Here is a 12127-nt window from a genome sequence, read left to right on the forward strand (position 1 = left end):
TGAGCCCCCTCGACCGGCCTCTTCCTTTTGGTAGGGACTTGCTGGGTGGCCGCCTTGGCGGGGACTTGTTGCTAAGTAACCCCCTTGGTGGGGATTGATGCCCACTCGTCCCTTGCAGGCTCATTCTGGACAGGCCTCCTCGGCGTCTGCCCTCATGCCTTCTTCCCCGCCTGGGCTTTCTTCTTAGCATAGGCACTCTCGAGTAGTAGCTTTTTGGCGTCCATTGTTACCTTTGCAAAAGAGAGAATATGAATTAGTACACCAGACGAGGATGAGGGGAATGTGTAAAAAAGCTATGAAACCTCTCCTATCGAGGGGGCAAGGCTAAGCACCAAAAACACTAGGGGAAGCTCCTCCTCCACCAAGGGTTTGGCCTTGACCGCCCCCAACACGATCAGGTGTGCCATGGCAGCGGCCTCCTCATCCGAAAGTGGAGGGGGACACTTCTCAACCGTCGTACAGGCCACTCCACACTTCGACCTGAATAACCAACCTTTAGGGTAGGAGATGAAGAAAAATTTGCCCTTCCAGTTGTGGACAAATGTGAGGTTATCAACCGGTCTCCCCCTCCGTGGCTGAAGGTAGTACATGCAGACCTCGAAAGAATGCTTCCTTGGGACATACATGGCACAAAATATCTTCGAGGTCAACTCCACATCCCAAAGCTGAGCCCACACTAGCATGGCTACGAGGGTCCTGACAGAATTGGGGATGAGTTGGCTAGTCGTGATGCCATACCACTCCAGCAGCTCGGACATCAAAGGGTGAAGAGGAAACCTAAGGCCGAAGTCTAAAAAATGTTGGTATATACAAATTTCCCCCTCGTCAAAGATCCACGGCTAGTCGCTGAGGTCAAGAACCCTAAGCTGGTAAGACTGAGGTATGTGAAACCTCCTAGTTAGGGCCTTCACTTGGTCTACGTCCAGAGTGTTGTCGAACTCCAAACGCAGGGTATCAGCCATCGCCTACCCCTCTTCCTCCCTCGGCGTCATGGATGCGGCACTCTCACAAGGAGGGTCATCACCTCGGCGGCTACCCTCGGCACCCCAGAGGCTACCCTTTCCCTCAGCACCATCACCTCTCATTGAAGGGGGACTACGACCAATGGACCTAAGGGAGAAAGGGGTGAAGGAGTCCAAAGAGAGGTCCCTTCTGAACCATCTGGAAGTTCATAGCACTCAAGGCCAGAATCTGAGAAAGACATGGTTTGAAAGTTACCTAAGAGACAAAGGTGAGAAAAGTGAAGACGAGGTGTATCGACGATTGAAGATCTGAGAGTAGAGTTCACTCGATAGCGAGGGCGCCTAAAGACAAATGACAAAGAAAAATTGCCACTAAGGCCCCTATTTATAGAAAAATGAACGGTTCAGATCCTATCAGATTCAACAGTCATGAGGCCTTCACCTTTGATGACCATCTGCAATGTGACACTCGATGCCTAGCCTCGGGGAAACGAAATGACGCCTAGTAAACCAACGTGTGCCTAGCCTCGAGGAAACGAAACCACACCTAGTGAATCAGCGCTTAGCCTCGGGAAGACGAAACGACGCTAAGCAAACCGATGGGCCTGTTCACCGGAATCCACCGGTTCAGGTGCATAGACCCGATGGACACATAGACCGGTTCGCCCAGAGTGCTCGTCCCCCCTATGAAAGGCTTTCTCATGCCAGACCCATATCGGGCACGACCCCGGCACGCCAGCCAGTGAATCCCGTACCGTGCACGGCCCCAAACCGTCACCGCGTGAGTATAAGGCATAGGCTCGGCTCAGCCAGGTCCCCTCCACCTTGGGCTCCCTAGCAGAAGCTGAGGCATCCATAGCTTCACCTCTCTTCCATGACTTGAAATCAGGCCAAAGCAGAAGCGAGACGAAGGCGATGCCACTGCAGGGTACATTTCATTGAAAAAGCCCGAAGGCACCTACCAATATCGACACTCCCTTTGGCCAAAGTTAGGGCCCCTTTCGAAGCCCCACCTCGGCCTCAGGAGTGGGGGGCAAGTGATGTAGGCTCATTCGGCTGGCCTATACAAGGCTGACGTGTGTCGAATGGAGGACGCCTGCATAAGCTTACCATGAGGACGCCCAGGGTTACCTGACATGGACCAAGCGGACCCAATCACAAGGCGCCGCGTGGCTCTGGCAGAACATCTCGCCAGGCCCTCATACAGCTCGCATTTGGACCATCTACACCCAACTACCCCCTGGCAGCTCCAATTATAAATGCAAGGCATCCCCCACAAGGTAAAGGATTCGAAACCTTTGTGATCTCTAGTGCTCTCTCTTCTAAGGACCTAGCGCTATCCGAGACCTCGTATGGGCCCCTCGGTTCCAGACTCATCACTTACCTCGTGCACATACTAACTTGATCGTCGGAATCCTCGCCTCAGGTAATCACTCGAGGCCTCTCACACCTTCTCCCTTGTAGATTCACTACAGTGGGAACAACATCTCATCCTCCCTTGGACACCCTTCTCAGTACCAGCCCTTGGCTTCTATAGTATCCGAAGGAACAATTCGCCTTGGCCTCCTATCCTCGGCCTCGATCATCTCCTCTATACCTTCAAAGCCTTCGGCCTTCCTTCAAAACTTGGAAGTGAAATTACTTTGTTGTCCTCAGCCAAACCGAGCATCAACACCTCTGATAGTAGGAGTCCGGGACTCCCATCCTTTTGGCAAGCACTTGCGTCATGTTGTTCAAAAGTAAACACAGATGCTAGTTTTTTGTTATCGTGTAAAGTTGGGTTTAGAGTAGTTGTCAGGGATCATAATGGATGTGTTTTAGTTGGTCATTTTGGACCTCTGTTGGCAAACTCGACTATCCTAGCTGAAGCTTTAGCAATATCAAAGGGACTGGACTTGGTGAAGTGATTTCAAATCTCTCAAGCTTTTGTGGAATCTGACTGTGTTAATTTGATCGGTGCAATTACAAGTTGAAATTCAGTTGGCGAAGGGTGTTTGCTTTCTCTGTTAGGATATTGTGGAATTGTGTAAATCGTTCCCTATCAACTTTCTTTTTGTAAAAAGACTTGTAAATGGGATAGCTCATGAACTGTTAGGAGAGGTCTAACAGAGTCTGGCCTTTTTGTTCTCTAACATCTTTAATTACCAAAAAACAAAGTTAAGGCTTAATGATGAAATGAGATAAACTTCATAATAGGTTGAAAGCATTATTATTGATCATTTTAAGAACATCTTCTCTTCTGATGTCACCTCCTAATGTAGGGAAAGGAAGGGAAAGTTAGGGAAACCTTTACAAACTTTGTATTAATTTCCTGTCTTTCCCTTATTTTCCCTACATTTTCCTTCAAACCAAACATAGCCTTAATGATTAAGACCCACTTTGGTTAAGTCAGTCATATTTGAATTCCACAACAATTTTCTTTGAAGCATACCTTCTGGAGAGGAAATCAAGACATCATTATTTAGCATGGGTTATATTAAAACACACGGCTCAGATGGCTACCTACTCTTTTCTATCAATCTATGTGATCCGCCATTAGCATAGTGTTGATTGCTTATATTCAAAGGATAGTTTTTTAACTACTCCGTGCTTTTTTTTGTCAAACTCCACAATTGAAGACATCAATAGAACCTATTTAGCTCTAACTACACAAAAGAGTAATATTGAGTGTGGCTTACCTTAGATTAATTGGTTTGTGCAATGTAATCTACAAGCTTATAATGAAAATCATTGCCAATAGACTTTGGGATATATTGTTAAACAGTGTTCACAACTTTCACTTATTATCCCATATAATTGTGCCATTCCAAAATGCTTTGGCACCTCGAAGGTAGATTGTTGATAATTCTATCATTGCACATGAAATTGTTCACTCTATGAAATCTATGATTGGTAAAGATGGTTTCCTTCTATTAAAAATTAATATAGCCAAAATATATGATAGAATAGGGTAGAGTTTCCTTCTAAAGGTTTTGAGCTACTTAAGTTTTTCAGTGAAGGGTGCAACTTGGACAGGCACAACCCAAGCAAAGGTTGGCCTAACCCACAATTTTACATGGGCTGGGCTTGGGCCAGGGTGGGCCTAAGCCTAGCCCTTAGGTAGCCTAGACCTGGCCTAACCATAGCCTGACCTTATCCTAACCTAAGCCCTGCCTATGTTTTGTGTGTGTGTACACATATATTTACATGCATACATGCATATGTGCATACTTTTTCAGTAAAGCATACATCATGCATACATATGTACATACATTTATATCAAATTTTAGTGTAGGCTGATTGACCAATCTAAGCCAAACCTAGGCCCGAGTCCAATGCAAGTGCATCAAATTTCAATGTAGGTTTGGGCTGTATTGGATAACTTGGGATTGACCTCAGGATCAGGCCTTAGGTTCAACTCTTAGGGTTGGGCCTGAGTTGAACTTAAACCTGGCCCAGCTCGCTCGACTTGCGCGTTGCGCCCCTAATTATTATTTGTTCAAAAAGTCTTTTTCAGATTACTTATTAGAAAAATGGACCTTAGGGAGCCACATGGATTCCCATTTAGCATACAATGTCAGAAAATTAATCATCTCAAGTTTGCTAATGTTTTAATTTTAGTGGAAAAAGCTTCTCTTATGAGGCAACAATGACAAAGGATGCACTTACACCCTACATCAAATAGTTAGAATGAGCTATAAACTTTGCAACAACAAAAAATGACAATGAATATCTTACGGCTATGTTTGGTTTGAATGAAAAGGTAGGGAAAAGAAAGGAAAGGCAGGGAAACTTATACAAGGTTTCTAAATGTTTCCCTACCTTTCCCTACTTTTTACTTCAAACCAAACACAGCCTACATGATAGCGGACCTTGGCATAACAAAGGAAGGTGATGTGCGAGTGAAGTTGTTAGGGGAGGATCTCAAAATCTCAAAGTAGTAGTGGGTGAAGAGGGATTGGCTATGCTTCCTGCATGGGTGTTTGTTCAAAGTTTTTGGAATTCTACAACCTAAGATTGAAGAGGTGGAGGTTCATGCATGGTGTTGTTCTGCTAAACAAACAATTAGGGCTCGTTGAATCATGCATTTTCTTTTCATTTTCTCCTTATAAGACAAAGGTTTGAAGATCTTGATGCACATGCAGTTGGAAAACTTTTAAAGATCAAAAACTAATTTCGCATTGGTAGGATTTGGAGGGTGAGGGAATCTGCTCAAGATGGTTTTAAATGGTGGTGGATTCTTCTTTGTGGTGTCCCTTTAATTGTATTGAGCATTTCTACTTTTAGAGAGTCGGCAATGCCCTAAGAAACTTTGTAGAAGTAGATTAAGAGAATGTTGGAATTCATTAGACGTTATTCACTTAGGTTATGTTTGGTTTTAAAGAACTTGTATAGGTTTTCCTACCCTTCCTTACCTTTTCTTTCAAATCAAACACAACCTTAAAGACCAAGAGTAGATCTCTAAAAGAACTTTCGAAGTATTTGAATTTAAAAGTGAGAGGGGTGAGGCCAATTTGAGTAGGGACAATGATGGAATTAGTTGATTTGGGTTTGGGTCTAAATTCGGTTGTCTCCTTACTTGTGAGAGTTTCTCTCTCACCTTTAATGGGCTTGCACTTATTACCCAAGCCCAAGCAGTAATTCTACTCAAAATTATTTGGGATAGATAGGTCACGAACTAATTTAAATCCAAGTAAAGCCCAGGCCCACCACACTTTGGGGCTTTTCCCAAAACTAGGGGGATGTTCAAATCTATTTTCCAGGTCTTATTCCTAAAACTAAGGCTCAATTCGGAAAGAGTACAAATACAAATATAATGTACAATACTAATACATACAAAATATGTATTTGTATTTGTACTCCTTCCAAACAAAGCCTAAGGCAATGTTTGGTTTGAAGGAAAATGTAGGGAAAGGAAAGAAAAGACAGGGAAACCTATACAAGGTTTCTAAAAGTTTTTCTACCTTTTCCATCCTTTCTCTACCATTTCCTTCAAACCAAACACAGCCTAAAGGGGCACCTAACCCTTGCATTAACTAGGAAGTTGAACGGACGTTGAATTTGAAAAGATGTTTGGTGTCTCTATCAATAATAGAAAGGAAGAGGTGAGGAAATGGTTTAGGGCAAAGTGATTTTGGAGAATGAGGCCTAGGCGAAGAAAGTGTCGCAGTTTGTGGAGTCAAATTGTAGCCTTAAGTCAAATTCTTCATATGGAAGTCTTTACTACCCACCTGATTGTAATAAATCAAAATTTCTTAAGGAATTCTATATAGATTTGGTGTTGTAAAGGCTCATGGCAAGGGAGACTCAAGGTAGGATAAACCATAGTACTCATGGTAAAGGTAGAGGTGGTAGGGGTAGGATTGAGTCTTGTGTTTTGTTTTGTGTTTGGTAGGCTAGTTTGTCTTTGATCTCTAGTTGTGGCTTATAGCTTTTGGTCTTGAATTTTTTGGTCCATGTGAATTTTGTGGGTCCTTGATTTGGGCTTGGGTTGGTTTTGGTTCTAGGTCATTTTTTGGCCCCTTGTGGCTACTATATACTTGTATACTCCTCTTTCTTTTTATTAATAAATTCCATACTTTTTCGTTTTCAAAAACAAAAAAAAAATGCAAAGTTAGCTATTTATATAAGCAAAAATACCCAAGTGAGATTGCTTTCTAATGCCCACAAGTACCTTGGTGAAAGGGATGAGAGATCCATCATATGGATGGCCCAACCCTGTAGGAAGGTTGGTCGAAATTTCAAAAATTTCTCTCTCTCCCATCTGGGAATTGCATTCCCTATTTTAGAAAATTGCATTTTCAATGATCAATCTTGAACCAAACAGACCAGATCTGAAACCAAAAGGGAGGTGAAGGATATACCTGATACGGAGTAGCAGTAACTCCAAATAAAGGTGTTCATGCCCAAGGAGAAAAACCTAAACCTGCTTCTACGAAAGATGACACAATGTGAGGTGAAGCAGGATCAGTAGGACGACTCTTCAGCAATAACTAAATTCTACAGCAAGAATGGAGTAGAGGGCTGGTGAGCACGACTTCAGATTGCTTTTTCTACAAAGAAGCAATATCAAGAACAATTCCTGATCACTCCCACAAGTGGAGATCGAACTGAGTACGGGTGGCAAGAAAAGGGAAGAACTCTGCACTTTTCTGTGTCTTGTCTGGTATCTTTTGCTTGTCCGCCCTGCTCTCTTATTTATAGCCTTAAGGAGACAACCTCCTAATCTAATTAGAAGTTTCCTGATCCAAATCTTTATTTGGATCTGGACTCTTTAAGTGATAAGGATAATCCCTTATCTTATCTGTAGTTTAAGATCAGCTTAATCATAATCAAATTAGCAATTTCCTAATCCAAATCTCTATTTGGATCTGGACTCTTTAAGTGGATAAGACTTATCCTCTTATCCTTATCTGCTGATCCAAACCCAGATCCGCCCCTATTTAATTAATCTAATTAACCCAGTTCATAATTGGGCTTTAGGCACATAAAGTTTATGTGCTCACTTAACCTCTTAACCTGCTGCCCAGTTGGCTCTCTTTGTATGACGTGGGACCCAAACATTGATCTACACATCAGCCACATGGGTTCAGCCCAGCCTTTGTTACAAGGCCTGGCTGAATTCACTATAGGAGACAGTGAACCCCTGAGTCCATCACTATGGACTCTTAATGAGCCCAACATTTACACTAAATGGTCATTGGGTCCAGCCACCTTATGAAAACCCAAGGGCTGTGGGCAAATGCAAGATTAGCCCATCAAGTATTATCCTCAATGGTCTTACACTTAACCTCTCAGCCCATAATGATCAAACACTGCCTGACAAGAGATGACCTCTCCCTCGGCTGCAAGGTACAGTATTGCACTCTCTACTCACATGGATCCCGGGAATTAAAACCTTTTGCAAACATTTTGAAACCATAATATATATATATATATATATATCTGTGTGTGTGTGTGTCTCCATATAAATATATTTTGCAAAAACAAATTTCAACGGTTGAAATCAACTACCGACAGTTTAATTTCCTATCAGAGAGAGTGCATCCCCGATCATTCACTTTGTCCGACAAAGGGGTTGATCCTGTCACTATGATCACCCACTCAGATGAATTCTCGGATTGTCCCAACATACCCAGGTTTTGACCCCCTCTAAGGATCTCACTGATTGGTATATCAAAGACAGTCCGATCTGACACCTAGTGCAGTACCATAATCGAGTCTAGGAGTCAGGTGCAACATTCCAGTTTTGCCCATCTATCTCAAAGGTACAGGGCAATACTGGAATTTTGGTCCGGTTCAGGGTTTCAAGAAAACCCACACTGCATGTACCTCAAGTCTCACCCTGGCAGCTGAGACAAGCCACCCCAACCAACTCGGCGGCACATCAGTGTCAGACTTGGCAAGATAAATCTCCCCAAATCTATCCAACGGCTGTGAAGATTCTAAACTAACACGAGTCTCATAAGTGTCCAGTTTAAGGGTATTACACAAAAACACACCACAATGACATGAATCAATTATGTGCTTTATTCATTTACAGTAAATGTCAAAATATACATCAATCTGATTGGAGCTAAGGGAATAACTGTCTAACAGATCCCACTTGCACTTAGGTCCAATCGGGTATAAGCCGAAGTCCCATACTTTCCACGTGTTTCTCAAACACTTTCTGTGTTAGTGGCTTAGTTAATGGGTCTGCCACATTCTCCGCTAAAGCTACCTTTTAACATCAATCTCCCGTAAATCTAGTGTTGTCACACAACAATGGAATGGGTGATGTGCTGAATTCCAAATTCCAGAATGAACACCTTCATTCATTAGGCAGCCTCAGTTACGACAATGTGATCGGCTTGGGTTGTGGAATCTACGGTGAACTCCTGTTTGCTGCTTTTCCAGCTAACAACACACGATCCTAGCATTAAGATATAACCAGATGTAGACTTTCTATCATCTGGATCTGATTGGAAATCGACATCAGTATACCCCTAGATCTATAGTGAACTACCATCAAATACCAGACAAAACTCTTTTGTCCTTCAAAGGTATTTTAGTATGTTTTTCACAGCGGTCCAATTCTCCTGCCCTGGGTTAGATTGGTATCTGCTTACCACACTCACTGCCTGAGAAATGTCAGGATGAGTGCACAGCATGGCATACATGATGTTCCCTACGGCTAAGGCATAGGGGATCTCTTTCATGCCCTTAATCTCTTTGGGAGTCTTGGGAGACATACCCTTGGAGAGAGTGACTCCATGCCTGAAAGGAACATCTCCTTTCTTGGAGTTCTCCATACTGTATCTCTTGACTATCGTGTCAATGTAAGCAAACTGAGATAATCCTATTATCCTCTTCGATCTATCTTTATAAAGTCGAAGACCCAATATGTAGGAGGCTTCTCCAAGATCTTTCATAGAGAATTGCTGTGAAAGCCACACTTTCACCGTAGTTAACATTCCTACATCAATCTCAATGAGTAGAATGTCATCTACATATAGAACCAAGAATGTAACATTATCCCCACTGGTCTTCCTGTAAACACATGGCTCATCCGGATTCTGCTCAAAGTCAAACAGTTTGACGGTAGAGTCAAACCGGATGTTCCAACTCCTAGAAGCTTGCTTAAGTCCATATATTGATTGGTTGAGTTTACATACCATGTATTCCTGACCTGCAGCTATGATACCTTACGGTTGCTACATATAGGTATCTTCAGTAAGATCTTCATTCAAGAACGTGGTTTTGACATCCATTTGCCAAATCTCGTAGTCATTGTATGCTGCTACAGTTACCAGGATCCTAATGGATTTAAGCATGGCCACAGGTGAAAAGGTTTCCTCATAATCGAGTCCCTCTTTTTGAGTGTATCCTTTCGTCACAAGACGAGCCTTGTAGGTCTCAAATTTACCATCGGGGCCCTTCTTCCTCTTATAGATCCATTTGCAACCAATTGCCTTTACCCCAGGGGGCGGATCTACTAGAGTCCAAACTCCATTGGTCACCATCGAGTCCATCTCAGCTCTTATGGCATCTATCCACTTCAAGGAATCTATGTCCAACATAGCTTCTGAATAAAGTCACAAGATCCTCCTCACTGGTTGTGGCTTCCACCAAGTAACTTTCTTGGTCATAGCGTAACGAACTAGAGGACTAGAAACCTAAGTAGATCTTCTAGGTTGGTTATTTTTTGGATCTGGTGGGACATCTCCCATTACCCCTGGGCTCTCCTCATCAAGAACAACTTCCTGATGATGATTATCCAGGATGTAATCTTCTTCTAGAAAGTGAGCATTTCGACTACAAAACACTTCTTGCTCTTTTGGATCATAGAATAAATAACCTACAGAGCCTTTGGGGTAACATACAAATAGGCAACGACTGATCTTGGATTCTAATTTGTCAGCACTAGTTCTTTTAACATGTGCCGAACAACCCCAAATTTTCAAGTGTCTTACACTTGGTTTCTTGCCAGTCTATAGCTTATATGGAGTCTTAGGAACGGATTTGGTTGGAACCTGGTTCATCACGTAAATCGTTGTCTCTAATGCGAAAACCCAAAAGGATGTAGGTAACTCTGAGTGGATGAGAAGTGATCGGACCATATCTAATAGAGTCTGATTTCTCCTCTCTAACACATTGTTTAATTGTGGTGTAACAGGAGGAGCTAGTTGTGATACAATCCTATTTTCCTTTAAGTAGTCCCTGAATTCGTCAGAGAGATACTCGCCGCCTCGATCTGATCGAAGGGTCTTAATTCTCTTTAAACTTTTCAAAAGATTCAGACTTATGTCTCATTAGGTACATGTAACCATACCGTGAGTGATCATCGGTAAAGGCTATAAAATAAATATGCTGGTTACGTGTCCTAACATTCAGGGGACCACATACATCAATATGTATAAGGTCAATGTGCCTGTAGATCTTTCAGGCTTATCGGTAAATGGTTACTTCGTTATCTTACCTTGAAGGCAAGGTTCACAGGTTGGAAGATCTTCTACAGTTAGAAAATCCCAAGGACCATCCTTTACCAACCTTGTGATACGATCTATATTAATGTGGCGAAGTCGATAATGCCACAGGCACGTGGAATTAACTCTATCACGAGTCCTCTTCTTGGGGATTATTTCCGACGTAGTTTCGGTAATGTTTGTTTCTAGAGGAGGACGGAGAACATAGAGACTGTTCTCAAGTTCTCTGTATGCGAGGAATTTTTTATTCCATTTAATAGTAATCACATTACTGAATAAGATAAAATAACCATCCATGCACAAATTTGAGACAAAAATCAAATTTCTTCTTAAATTAGGTACAAAAAGACAATCTTTAAGTACAATTGTTCTTTCTCTGAAAACTAGTTCTATAGTTCCTATGGTTGTAGCTGCAACTATTGCAGAAGTCCCCAAGTAGAGTGTCACTTTTCCATCACTCAATCTTCTACTTATCTTGAACCCCTGCAGTGAGTTATACGCATGAGTTGAAGCCCCAAAGTTAGTACACCAGGAAGCATAAGTGACCAACAAATTGGTCTCTATGATAAAAGATTCAAAATTACCTTGCTTCTTAGTGTCCAGATATTGAGGACAATTCCTATTCTAGTGGTCGGTCTGTTTGCAGAAGTAACAGACATCCGATGCCTTATCTTTCTTTTGCTTTTTAGTTTTGCTACTCTTCTTCTAAGTCTTCCTTTTAGCCTTTCACTTTTTCTTACCCAATTTGCCACCTTCAACAAGCATGGCTATCGGCTTATCCTTTTTTATCAGTTCTTCAGCCCTCTACAACATATTGTTGAGTTCCTGAAGGCTAACGTTTAGCATATTCATGTTGTAATTCATGATAAACAGATTGAAGGACGGAAGTAAGGAATTGAGGACAACATCAATTTTGGTGTCATGATCTAGCCTTGACCTGAGAGCCTCCAGTTCATTGATATAACCCATCATCTTAAGACAATGGTCATGAACTTGTTGATTCTCAGTCATTTGTGCGGTCATAAACACTTTTAAGACCTTTTATCGAGTAGAATGGTTATGCTCTTCATACATAGTGTTTAGACTATCCAATATATCCTTGGACACTTCGATCTTATCGAATTGTCATTGTATCAAATTGTCCAAAGATGTTATAATATAACACTGGGCAAGACAGTTTTTCTCTTCCTATTCTTGATACTCTCTTCTTCAAGCCTC

This window comes from Nelumbo nucifera, chromosome 3, assembly GCF_055504915.1.
Source record: "Nelumbo nucifera cultivar China Antique chromosome 3, China Antique-T2T, whole genome shotgun sequence".
NCBI lineage: Eukaryota > Viridiplantae > Streptophyta > Magnoliopsida > Proteales > Nelumbonaceae > Nelumbo > Nelumbo nucifera.